Source organism: Bactrocera dorsalis, chromosome 4 (genome assembly GCF_023373825.1).
Source record: "Bactrocera dorsalis isolate Fly_Bdor chromosome 4, ASM2337382v1, whole genome shotgun sequence".
Taxonomy (NCBI): domain Eukaryota; kingdom Metazoa; phylum Arthropoda; class Insecta; order Diptera; family Tephritidae; genus Bactrocera; species Bactrocera dorsalis.
Genome location: NC_064306.1, coordinates 35,959,749 through 35,971,668, shown reverse-complemented (window position 1 = coordinate 35,971,668; position 11,920 = coordinate 35,959,749). Strand labels below are relative to the sequence as shown.

The 11,920-nt window shown below is 38.4% G+C and overlaps 1 protein-coding gene across 2 annotated transcripts in view; it reads left to right on the top strand.

Moving 5' to 3' along the window:
- Positions 1-11,920, top strand: part of LOC105227268 (uncharacterized) — a 545,529-nt gene that overhangs the window by 157,279 nt on the left and 376,330 nt on the right. The window contains exon 4 of one of the 2 annotated variants that reach the window (XM_049456309.1): positions 8,672-8,707. The exons of the other annotated variant lie outside the window; for it this stretch is intronic. The gene's annotated coding sequence lies outside the window, so the exon portion shown is untranslated. The remainder of the gene's footprint in view (positions 1-8,671; positions 8,708-11,920) is intronic. 2 annotated transcript variants of the gene reach the window in all.

The following is an 11,920-nucleotide window of genomic DNA, read 5'->3' as shown; positions in this document are numbered from 1 at the left end:
TTCTACCGAAATTTTATCTCTATAACCTCTTGATCTTTCCCAACTCCCGATCGCGTCTAACTTTTATTCTTCTAACATTATAAATAACTAATTAGGGGACAGGTCGTAGTAATCCGAAGTTACTATCTAAGGTATAAATCTGGCGTGTCCTTACTGTGTTTCGGAGTCTCAAATTCAAGCTCTTATAGTTCTTAAAATTTGGATGTTGAGGTCGTAAAAAAGCATATACGGGATTTTGCAATGGACCGAGCTTTTTTGATCCTATCCAACTTAAAACCGCATTGTTGTTGTAGGATCACTCCTTGTCTAGATGTAGTACATATACCTATATACAACTGAGTAAGTTCCAGTTACATGAAATCGCCTATCTTGGGAACAGTATTCAAATTCTTCTTCCACAAAGGTGTCAGTCGCTGAAGCTTGTAAATAATGAACATACTCTGTTAACTTCAGATCTTATTAATGGATCTATTAAACTTCGTTCCTTTGGACGTGTCCAACTCTCTTGCGAACAGAGTTCGAAACTTTCGCTTTACATTTTCTAAAAGCAAATAGTATAAGAGAGAGAAAGTTCTAATAAAGATTTGGATCCAAGTGGATTACTACGTCTTTCTCGGGATTTTATCCGATAGGGTAAAGGTGACCGACTGGTGTAGAAGATATGTTAGCCCTATATCCTCTCTTTGCTACTATATTTGAGCCACCAAAAGGAACGTCTATATATCTGCCCATATATACGCGAACAGTCGTTCTTCCTTGCCACTGTTTGGCGCCAATTGGAGATTCCAAGTGTAGTCAGGTTCTTCTCCACCTGGTCTTTCAAAGTCATCCTCTTCCTCTGCTTCCCAGGCGGGTACTATGTCTTAGAACTGGAGTGTTTTCATCCAATCGGACGACATGACCTAGCCAAGGTAGCGAAATTATGTACGACTTCGAAGTTATGGCTGTCAACAACAACTCCTCCTTCGGGTAGGGCGGACCCCCTCAAGGTTCAGGGGGGAACCGAATATGCCCGTGGTAAGGTATGCCTGTCGTAAGAGGCGACTAAAATCCCGCATGCACTGTGTCTGTCATTCTGGGCTTGCCTTGAAATGACAGCATAGTCCATGTCAGATATAGTGCTATAGTATTTATCGTAAAACATGATTATTGTACACTGTATATTTTTATTCCTTTTACTTGACCGTGTTTTCGTTTACGATTTCGTTTACAAAGGGTTTTACGAGACACCTGTCATCATACAGTTGAGTTCTTCGGAATTCTTAGGAGTACTTAGGAGCTCAACTGGCAGTAGCGAAAGCTACAAGTCACACCAAAGACTAAAACATGGTACCACGGGGAGCAGTCAGCCCTTGGAGGTAACTCCAATCTGCTCATTGGGTTTTTGGCCCTTTGGGGAGATTCGTGGTGGCTGTGGTTTAAACCTAAATGCAGGAAGGGCATTTGTCCAATGTGGAGTCGCACTGCGGCCGGGTGCCGGACCCAGAGTACGGCAGAGGTTTTAGATGGGCCTCGAACCCGAACAAGGTGGGGTGTTTTCTTTTGGTTTACACCCGAACCAATTTGAACCAAATTATAAGTGTATGTGGCGGCACTCATGCTTTGGTTCTTCCAGAGTGTAGTGTTGTGCATGCACTTATGCTTTGGGGCGCTGATCAACGCATTGTTTTGGTCTATGTGCTTCTAGCCATAGAAAGCACCGTGGATTTGAGCCTTTGCAGGCAGATACCCACGTAAAACACATTGGATTCTGTCAACAACAACGTCAACAGTGACGTGAGAGTCATGTCGCGAATGTGACGACTATTTGTTTGTTGATAGGAGCTATTTCATCTTTCCTTCGTTTACTACCAGACCCATTGGTTTGGTATCGAACGACTCGAAGAGGTCCTTCCCTAGGATGTTTTGGTTTTTTTTTGGGTGTGTTTTCACGGGTCCTAAACCCAGCGTACAACCCTGGATAGGGATTTTTCGTCGTCTCATTTTAGCTGGTCTTCTAACGGATGTTTGTTGGCTACGCAGAGATTACTTAGCTAAGGCCGGAAGTCGTGAGCTGCTTGAGTTATATGTGAAATAATCGCTACAGACCACTACCAAGTGAATGGCACTCGGAGAACCTCCTTACTTGCCTGAACTTCTGCACATGGCTCTATCTCCCTACTAAAATACATACAAATATTTATTATCTAGTTATTTACCTTAAAATCTTTTGCCGCACTTTTTAAAAAATTTAACGATGACGAACCGAAGATCTGTAAAATCCAATCCAAAATCCACCAGAGCAGCTGGCAGTCTGGCAACTACTTGGTGATTGATGAGGCACGAACTAATCAGTAATGGACAAAAATCGAGAATCAGTTGCAAAACAAAACAGAAAAGTGCTGCACTTTAAGTACCGTAAGTATTTGCCGAGAATGCGGAACTAACGACGGAAGTCGGCATTATAAGGAAAAACGAAGTACTCAAACCAACATACGAACACATATGAATACATATGAGCACTAACAGTACTTTGTTCGACTTCGAGCGTTCGCAACTGTGGCAAGTGCTTGCGCCAATGACGCTTGCAATTCAAGAAAGTGCACCACAAAGAAAACGTTGCGCACTTTTGCAGCAAGCAACTCTGCCACAATCTAGTTTTATTATTTTATTTTCAATTACGCTGATGTGGCGCTTTTTGTTGCATTTCTCCGCATTACTACTTTGACGGCAGCTGCAGTCTTGGCTATTATCTGCTTCCTTAACGACCGACTTTGCAGGGGCGTGTAGCGAAATTCCAGGAAAGCAGCGGGTTTAGCGGGGAAATGGTGGGAAATTTGTAACAACTTCCTCATTTCTGACACGAACCATTTTAAGTGGCAGAATTTAGCTAGTTTTCGATTACTTACATGCGGTTTTCGCTTTTTCCTTATGAATTACTGGGTATATGTGGCTTATATAGAGATATACAAATATATATACTTATGTAAGTGCATATGCAACTGTTAAGCGCTGAATGCAAGCTTCGCCAATCACTCATCTGGCTATGGCATGCCGATGGCCTCTGATGGCTAGCCATTCTGAGCCATTGTTCCTCACACATACACGGAAACACACACACATATATACCTTCAAATACATGAAAACTCAGACTCATGCATTCCCATACATTTATAGATGAAGACTTATGTATACTTTGCAAGACTTCAGCAGCGCATTCAACATTTCCGCAATAGATAATCATGACCTGTGGCAAGCAACCAGCAACCGTTGGCTTGTCAAGTGGCAAGACAACATCCAGTTGGTTGGGTTAACTGTAAATGGATTACGTGTGTGTAAGAGTTTACTACAGCTTCAGCTGTCATCATTACAGCGCTTCTCAAACAGCTGCTTGCTTGAATGGCCGTTCACTCGACGTCTACCCTCTGCCCCTCCTCTTGCTTCAGTTGTTTTCTTGGTTGCATTCGCCCGTTTTTTCCCTTCCTTGCGTTGCTTGGCGCAGTTTAATTTTGTTTTATACCTTTATCATCGGTTTTTATTATTTGCTTGTACTCATCTTCTCAATTCATACATATGTCACCGTCTCGACTTTTAAGGTGCCGTGCCGTAAAGGCATGTGTTTAGATCATTGAAAAATTTACAATTTTATAATTTCTTATAAATGATATTAGACGAGCGTTCAGTGGGCATATGATCCCATAAAAAATACCCCGAAATCATCAATCTGAGAGGATTCCCTTTAAAAAACTTCTTTATTTTAGTACATGCTTGGACTGTTTCAGAGTCTTTTTTTAGGCCGTTAGGAGAGTACCCATAAAAACACTGTTCCCTTTTATAATGGACTTTCTCTTGACGCGGTATCGCATTACTTCAGAGCAAGATGAACTTATTACAGGTTGGTTCCTATTCTCCACTCGTCCAAGTACGCTTCAAAATTTATAGCCAGCACTAAGCTGTTGAGCTCACCTTTACTATCTTGAACTCTACGGGGCCGGAGAGGCTGCATCTGTAGAGCTTTTTAGTGCATTGTACAGATTCTGCAATCGAGAAAATTTGCTGCCAGTTTTTGAATCTGGTTATCATTTTTTCTACTGTATTTTCCATATTGGGTTGTCCAAGCTTGTTTTCTAATATTCTCCGTGCTTCATTCCATCGCCTGGTTTACGTCGTCTACTTGTTTGTCTCCGAAATACGCCTGTGCGGAGAGCATCAGCGTTAAGTAGTAGTTCTCTCCACCTACAGTGCCAAGTCTCTAAATCTTTACGGTATTGTGAACGTATTTATTCCTAATTTCTATTCCATCCTTTTTCCATAACCACAGTGGTCTTCTCTCCTTCGCTAGTCAATCTGTTGGAATAAGCCCACTTATTACCAGCATTGGGGATTCGGAACCAGTGCATTATGCTGAGGCGGCTATGAGGACTGCTGTCCTATGCACCTTCGAAAGTAGTTTTCTTCTATGTTGCATGTTTAATGTGTCAGCTCATATGTCGGTAATATCGCTATCATATAACAGCTTTGACTCTGTTGTGCCCAGTTTTATTCTACTTGCAAGGGGCCCCTAAGACTTGCTCTGTGTAAGCCCTAATAGCGGCATTCTTATGCACAGCAAGCTGAGTTCGAGCCCAATACGTCAGTTTGTTATAAATTTTTATACCTAGGTATTTTTGGGTCTTTCGTTTAGTTAGTTTCTGAATGTTTTTGCATTTTCATACCCAGTGGGACGCATTTCCTAATAAACAAGATCGGCTCAGTTTTTATGTCTTCTGGTTTTCCAGAGATAAGACTTTCGAGATGTTTTAACCTCACTTTTGCTAAGGCTGTTTGAGAAGAAAGTGGCTGGCTGTTTTTATCTCACTTTTCTACTTCTCTTTAATAACATTGCTTCCGAAAAGATTTTAGGCCTTACCACATAAATGCCTTGAGCTATACTGAACAATGTCCAGCAAGAACCCTCACGACTGCGGTAAGATAAACTTTGCAAGTAGTTCAATGGATCTATTGTTTTCTATTATATTTTAAACCAAAAACAGTTTGCGGACGTAAAGAGCGACTGCTAAGAGCATGCAAGATCCATTGGTCCAATGTTAGAACGCACGGTGCCAATGCCAACTGGGTCCCAATCCGATATGAGCGGGGGTTGGATGCACCTCTGGCCAGCTCATCGACTTTGCAGTTACCAGCGATTCCACTAAGACCAGGCACCCAAGCGAGTCTGATAATGACGTAGTTTGTTGCTATTTTTATAGAGAACTGACACAATTTGATGAGCTTTGGCCCTCCTAACTTGAACCCATCTGTGAAAAAACTCACTACGCCTCTTCTGCAGTGACTCCTCGCAATCCACATATTCCTCCCCGGTATATGAGCAGAGAAAAGCCGGTACGAGAAAATCTAACTAACGTATAGAACGGCTTGACGCATTTTACGTCCCTCGACGTTCCCTTGAAAAGTTTCAAGAAGATCCGACTTTTATTAGCCAAATTTTGTTCATCAATGAGGTCAATTTCTGGCTGGACGAAGAGAAACCTGAAAAGAGTCATGAGCTACCATTTCATCCAAAACAAACAACGGGTTGGTGTGGTGCTGGTTAGAACGTCAAATTGAAGCTTTTGATCTCGGCGACATTTGGTTTCAATAAGACGGCGCCACTTTCCACACATCGCATCAGTCAATGGATTTATTGAGAAAATACTTCTGAAAGCAGATAATTTCACGTTTTGAGCCGGTCGATTGTCCACCAAGATCGTGTGACCTTGCCGTTGACTTTTTCTTGTTTGGATACGTAAAGTTTAAAGTCTATGCGGACAATCCAATCCCTGTTCTATTCAGGGCTTTGGAGCAAAACATGACGCGTGACATTCACCAGTTACCAGTTGAAATGCTAGAATGAATCATTGAAAATTGGATGGACCATTTGAGACGTAGCCGCGACCAACATTTGGAAGAGATAATCTTCAAAAAATAAAAGAATGGACCTCGAAATGGATCGCCCTTTATTAAATCTTTTGGGCTGATATGTTGTGGCGAAGTTCCCATCTCGAGCCTCTCTAATTACTGAGCATTTATTCACTTTCTTAGATAAACTCTCATCTTAATATATTTAGCAGACACTTAATGTGTGTATAAACTAGCTCATATTGGCAAGAAGTAAAGTCTCGTCTAGAATTTGAAATGAAAAAGAATAATGAGTTATGAAGAATTAATAAACTCCGCGTGTGAATTGTCTCAAAGAAAAAAAATTCAAAGGAAAAGTAAGGAAATAAATGCGCAGTTATGACAAGACAATTCACACATGCACAGTGGCTGCAGCAACAACTTATGTAGAGGAATGTGGCACTAAGGAACGGCAACAAAATACTTAATTGAGTTGATGACTTAACATGGTTAATCCATAACAGCACAGACGTTTCGAGAAGCACACAAAGGAGGAAACAAAATGATAAAGTGTGCGGCAGACACTTACAAGTGGCGGAACGGATAAAGGGGGAGCGATAACATAAAACAAGCGTGTGTGCTCATATGTACTATATGGGGGAGGAGAGAAGGTGATCTGGAAAAGTACACGTAAGTGTCGGCGGAAGTATGCTCCTCAACTTAAGCTCCTTTAAGTTGTCTCACAAAATGAAAGCACATTCCTGTTGGGTGCTAAATAAACGGCTCCACTTCATACACACTTACTTCCGCCGCATTGTTGCACTCAAGCGAAACGTTACGTACGTAAGCTAAACCGAGCAAGCCATTAACCGAGATGGAAGGGGTGGCGAGTGTACAGATTGCAACACTTCTTGAGTCCATTAAAAGAGTCAAAGACTTTTGTTAGCCAGTTAAGTACGCTAACAGTAAAGTGAGCCGTCTAAGCAGCGGATATTGGCTGCGTATGGCAGTGAAGGTATGTTCGCGGCCGAAATCACTCGGTGCCCATGCGAAGTTTTCTTTGAGCGCGATATTACAAGAATATTCATTATGTATATATAGAAGACACTGGTGGGCATAAAAATTAATTCGACTTGAGTTTTTGAGCAGTTTTCTAAAGATATATTTATTATTTTATGATTAATATCATCCAATTCGGGTGGTTACTACTTAAAGTCATGGTTCTGAACTGACTTTTTCACCTTGAACAAAAAGCTTTCTGGTTTTAGTAACACTGGTCCATATACGTATGTACACATCAAAATTTTGGTGGAACTTCGTTAGGGTGGCAACCCTCTTTTAAATGCTTAAATTCAAAGAAAAGAAAAGAAATCGTAATTTCACTGTATTGCCCATTTTTCAGCTCTTTTTTATATTTTTTAAAATAATATATTTAAATAAAGGTGGCAACTCCAAAAATTGAAATAATATTTAAATAAAAAATTTTAAGAAGCAACCTTATGGCAGTTTCCGATTTCAAAAATACTATTTCATAGATCAATATTTTTTTAAGAGTTTCATTGAGGTGGCATCTTTTTACAAATTTTAAATTTAAAAAATTTGACAAAATATATATTAAACTTACTGCAAATCTCATGCAAAGTTTTACTATATTTTTAAAAATAGTATATTTAAATGAAGGTGGCAACTCCAAAAATTTATATATTTAAAGTGTTTTTCTTTTAAACCATCTCTATGGCAGTTCACTACTACAGAAATACTGTTTCATAGATCAATATTTTTAAGAAAATTCATAAGAGTGGCAACTCTCTTCCAAATTTTAAATGAAAAAATTTAACAAATTTGACATAAATATATGTATGTTCTATTTACCGCAAATGTCTTGCAAAGTTTTTATCGTTTTACTGCATTTTTAATAATAATATACATATTTAAAAAAAGGTGGCAACTCCAACAATTTTTTTACAAATATAATTTGTAATAAATGTTACTTTAAGTCATTGGCAGTTTCTTGTTACAGAAATTCTTTTTCATAAATCAATATTTTTGAGGAATTTCATAAGGGTGGCAACTCTCTTCCAAATTTTAAATTAAAAGATTGGAAAAGAAAAATTATAACATCACTGTATTATAAATTTTCCAAAATTTTGATGTATTTCAAGAAAAGTCTATTTAAATGAAGTTGGCAACCCTCAAAAATTCATATTTTTACTAAAGAATTTTTTCAAAACTACCTTAAGTGAATGCTTGTTTCTTATTTCAGAAATACTTTTTCATAGACCAATATTTTTGTAAGAATTTCATTGGGGTGGCAACTTTCTGCCAAATCAAAATATTAAAAATTAAAAAAATAAAATAAAAAAAATTGCGTTTCTACTTTTATGTCTGCCACTGTACATATGTATGTTCAACAAAGTGGTGGCTTCAGTATTTACCAAACATTAGCTTAAGTTACATACAATGTTTCATCAATTCCTCAAAGCAACTCCATCAAAAAGAAACATACTCATCAAAGTTTGTGTACTTTACATTATCTCACAACAACAAATAACTCGAAGCAGCCAGCTGCCATGCTTCCGGCGTCACAGCACGGGCTTTTACGCTAAACGCCACTTTTGTTGCCTTTGAAAAGACGCGTCAAAATAAAGCGCTCATTGATTTCCGACATTTTGCATTTGACGCCTAAACAATAACCGTTACACACACATGCCTGCATACAAACAGTTAGCATGAACCCTATATGTACTTATATATGTCTATTTACTTCCACATAATGTAAGCATTTTCTGAACTTTTCGAAATTCTATACTTTCAGCGGAAGCGCAACGGATATGCGAAACAACTTCTTTTGGTATGTATGAGCGCTTTTACATAATAAATTGTTTGTTGGGCATTTCAGCAGCGCCATTGTTGTGCTAATTTCGCATTTAGAATGGAGCAAAAGGAAATATGATATGATATGATCACTCATTTCAATAATGTGAAATAAATGTGCGGGCATATACCCAGTGGAGGGTGTGGATTACTTTAGAGAATTCTGGCACAGGTTCATTTTTCGACAAAACTGTGGGAGCTGTTGTTGTTTTAGAGAGTATTAAACTTTATCTAATCCGATAAAACTCTTTGATTTTTGGTTCAAGAGCATATATTTAAACAACTCCTTCGTAAAGATAGGACAACACATAAAAGAATATTAAATGGATAGATTTTAATTTCTCTAGATGTCGACAAGGAAGGTAGTGTAGTCCGTATGTCTACCCCTTATAAGAAACCAGAAGCTATACATATGTGCGAGAAGTTATAGTTTCAGTCTTTTGTTTACTTTTGTCTTTATTGGGTCAACGTCAACGATTTTGAAAGCAACTCCATTTTACTGCAGGATTTTTCAAAAATTCAGTTCAGAGATAAAGTTATTTTTGCTGATCGGTTCGTCCAAAATTGAAACTTTAAGCAGCAGCTTTTTCTTGAAACTGTCTGATTTATCTGAAATTTTTAAAAAGTCTTCTTTATAGTGTTGTCTATGTCTGGAACTATACATATTGCCAAATTTTTACTATTTTTATAAAAAATATCTTTAAGTGTAGCCACCTGGTCTTACCAACGGAGTGGAGGCCTTCTTCCTTTATCTCTACTTCCCCCGGCGGATACTCTACGAGCTAGAGTGTTTAGCTAGAGCTAGAGTGTTTATATCCATTTGCACGGCATGGACCTAGCCAGCATAGCCGCCGTCTCTTAATTCGTTAAATGTCGTCGTATATCTCGTACAGCTCATTGTTCCATCGACAGCGGTATGCGAAAAGGACCATAAATCTTGCGCAGAACCTTTCTCTCGGAAACTCCTAACGCCGATCGTCAGATGTTGTCATTGTCCATGCCCACTGTACCATATAGTAGGACGGGGATGAGGCGTGACTTGTAGAATCTAGTCTTTATTCATCGCAAGAGGACTTTACTTCTCAATTGCCTACTCTCATCGAAGTAGAACTAGTTGGCAAGAGTTATTCTGCGTTGGATTTCATTGCTGGTGTTGTTGTGGGGTTCCAGGATAGACGAAATTATTTACAATTTCGAAAGTTCGAGTTCGACAACTGTTTGTTTGATGACAGGAGATATTTCGTTTTGCCTTCGTTCACAACTAGACCCATTTGCTTCGCTTACTTATCCAGTCTGGAAAAGGCAAAACTAACAGAGCGGTTGTTGACGCCAATAATATCAATATCATCGGCGTACGCCAGCAGTGGTACACTTGTGTAGAAGATTGTACCTTCTCTATTTAGTTCTGCAGCTCGTATTAACTATTCGAGTAGAAGATACAAGAAGTCACAGAATAGAGAGTCGCTTTATCTGAAACCTCGTTTGGTATCCTATAGGTCATTTCCGATTCTGACAGAGCTTTTGGTATTACTTAACGTCAGTTTACACAGCCGTATTCGTTTTGAGGGAATAGCAAATTCAGACACAGTGGCAAAAAAGAGGCACCTTTTCGTTCTGTCAAGAGCAACGTTAAAATCCTTGAAGAGGTGGTGAGTGTCGATCTTCTTTTCGCTGGTTTTTTTCCAGGGTTTGGTGCAAGGTAAAATATATGTTATGATCAATTGTCAATTTTCCAGGCCTGAAACCTGTCGAATAAGTTTCTGGAAAATATGTAAGCGCCCACTAGGTACAAAACGGATATTCCAGTGGGTCTTTATCGAGTTGGCGTTGGATTAATTCGATGGTAGTTTGACGCTACTTTTTTGGAGTTACGTTGGCTATAAAATAATTTCTTAGAGAATTAAATCGTTTTTTTTTTTTTATATCCAAGTTTGTGAATATATATCTTCATACATTTGAGTATTCTTGCTGTTATCCTTAAACTTCACTCGAGGCTTCTGACTCATTCGCTGTGTTAACAGAATTATCTTAAAAGTTACCTTTCAATATCAGGTAGAATCACATAGCAGGTTCTACTGGGTGAAGGCATTTCTATTAATCTACACATCTACAAATTTATATACATACACTCTATTCACACATACCTACAACCAATTTACATAACAATACTTTTGTGGAGTTATTCGCTGGCATAGTTATCTCTTTGATGTTGAAAAAGCTCCGACAGGAAGCTATTGGGAATTCAATTTTGTACACAACAAAGTCAAAATTGCCGCATTCATTCACAGTATATGTACACACAACAACAAGTTCGACAGCTAATATTATATAATGTTTTGTGTATTACAGGTTCACCGGTAGAGACATAATTCAAAAAATATTCTGGGTGTGGTTCCCTATACTATACTTAAGTACATTTCATCTACACATATCTATTTTCCTTGCCGGTACAGCAAAAAGTCACCATTTGTGCCGTTTGATTGTCTTTTTTTCCTGTCACTTGATTTTTCAATTTACATTCCATTGAAGACGTTGACCTGTTATCATGACAATGTCAATTTTTAAAGTTAGCTAAGGAGTTGCCGTTGATCAAGTTTTCAGAATATGCCATATAAAGGCTCAAAACGTTGCTGAAATTAAACCCAGAAATTTTCCCCGAATGCCCTTAGGAGCTTCAGTATTTGAGACATAAAGTCCATAATTATAAAATGGCACTTTATTAAACACATTGTACGGAAATCCTTGAAAGTAAATTTTCTGATTAAAACTATATGCACACTATTGTTTTGTGTTCTGTTTCTGAAGCAAATTACTTTTGGTGTGAGCCCAACTATCCCAAAGCTTGGCATACGCAAGTATATTTTCCATATATTCCAGTGTCCCATCATTCTTCATACATACCTCTACTTTCGCCGAATTCCACTTTTTCAATGTTCTGAAAGTAAACTCTTAACGGCAGGTACCCCCACAAGCTCTCAAGACTGCTTTTCTCGAAAACTGTGTTTTTGAAGTTGCAAGATTTCTCGAGAACTACTCAACTGCTCTTTATGAAATTTTACACAGGTCATTGAGATACAATTCCTAAAGACTTGGATGAAGGATATTTTTTTTCGATTATAACCATTTGAAAAAGTGAATGTCACTGAAATTTAAATTTTTTATGAAAATGTCTGCCGAAAATTGAATTTCC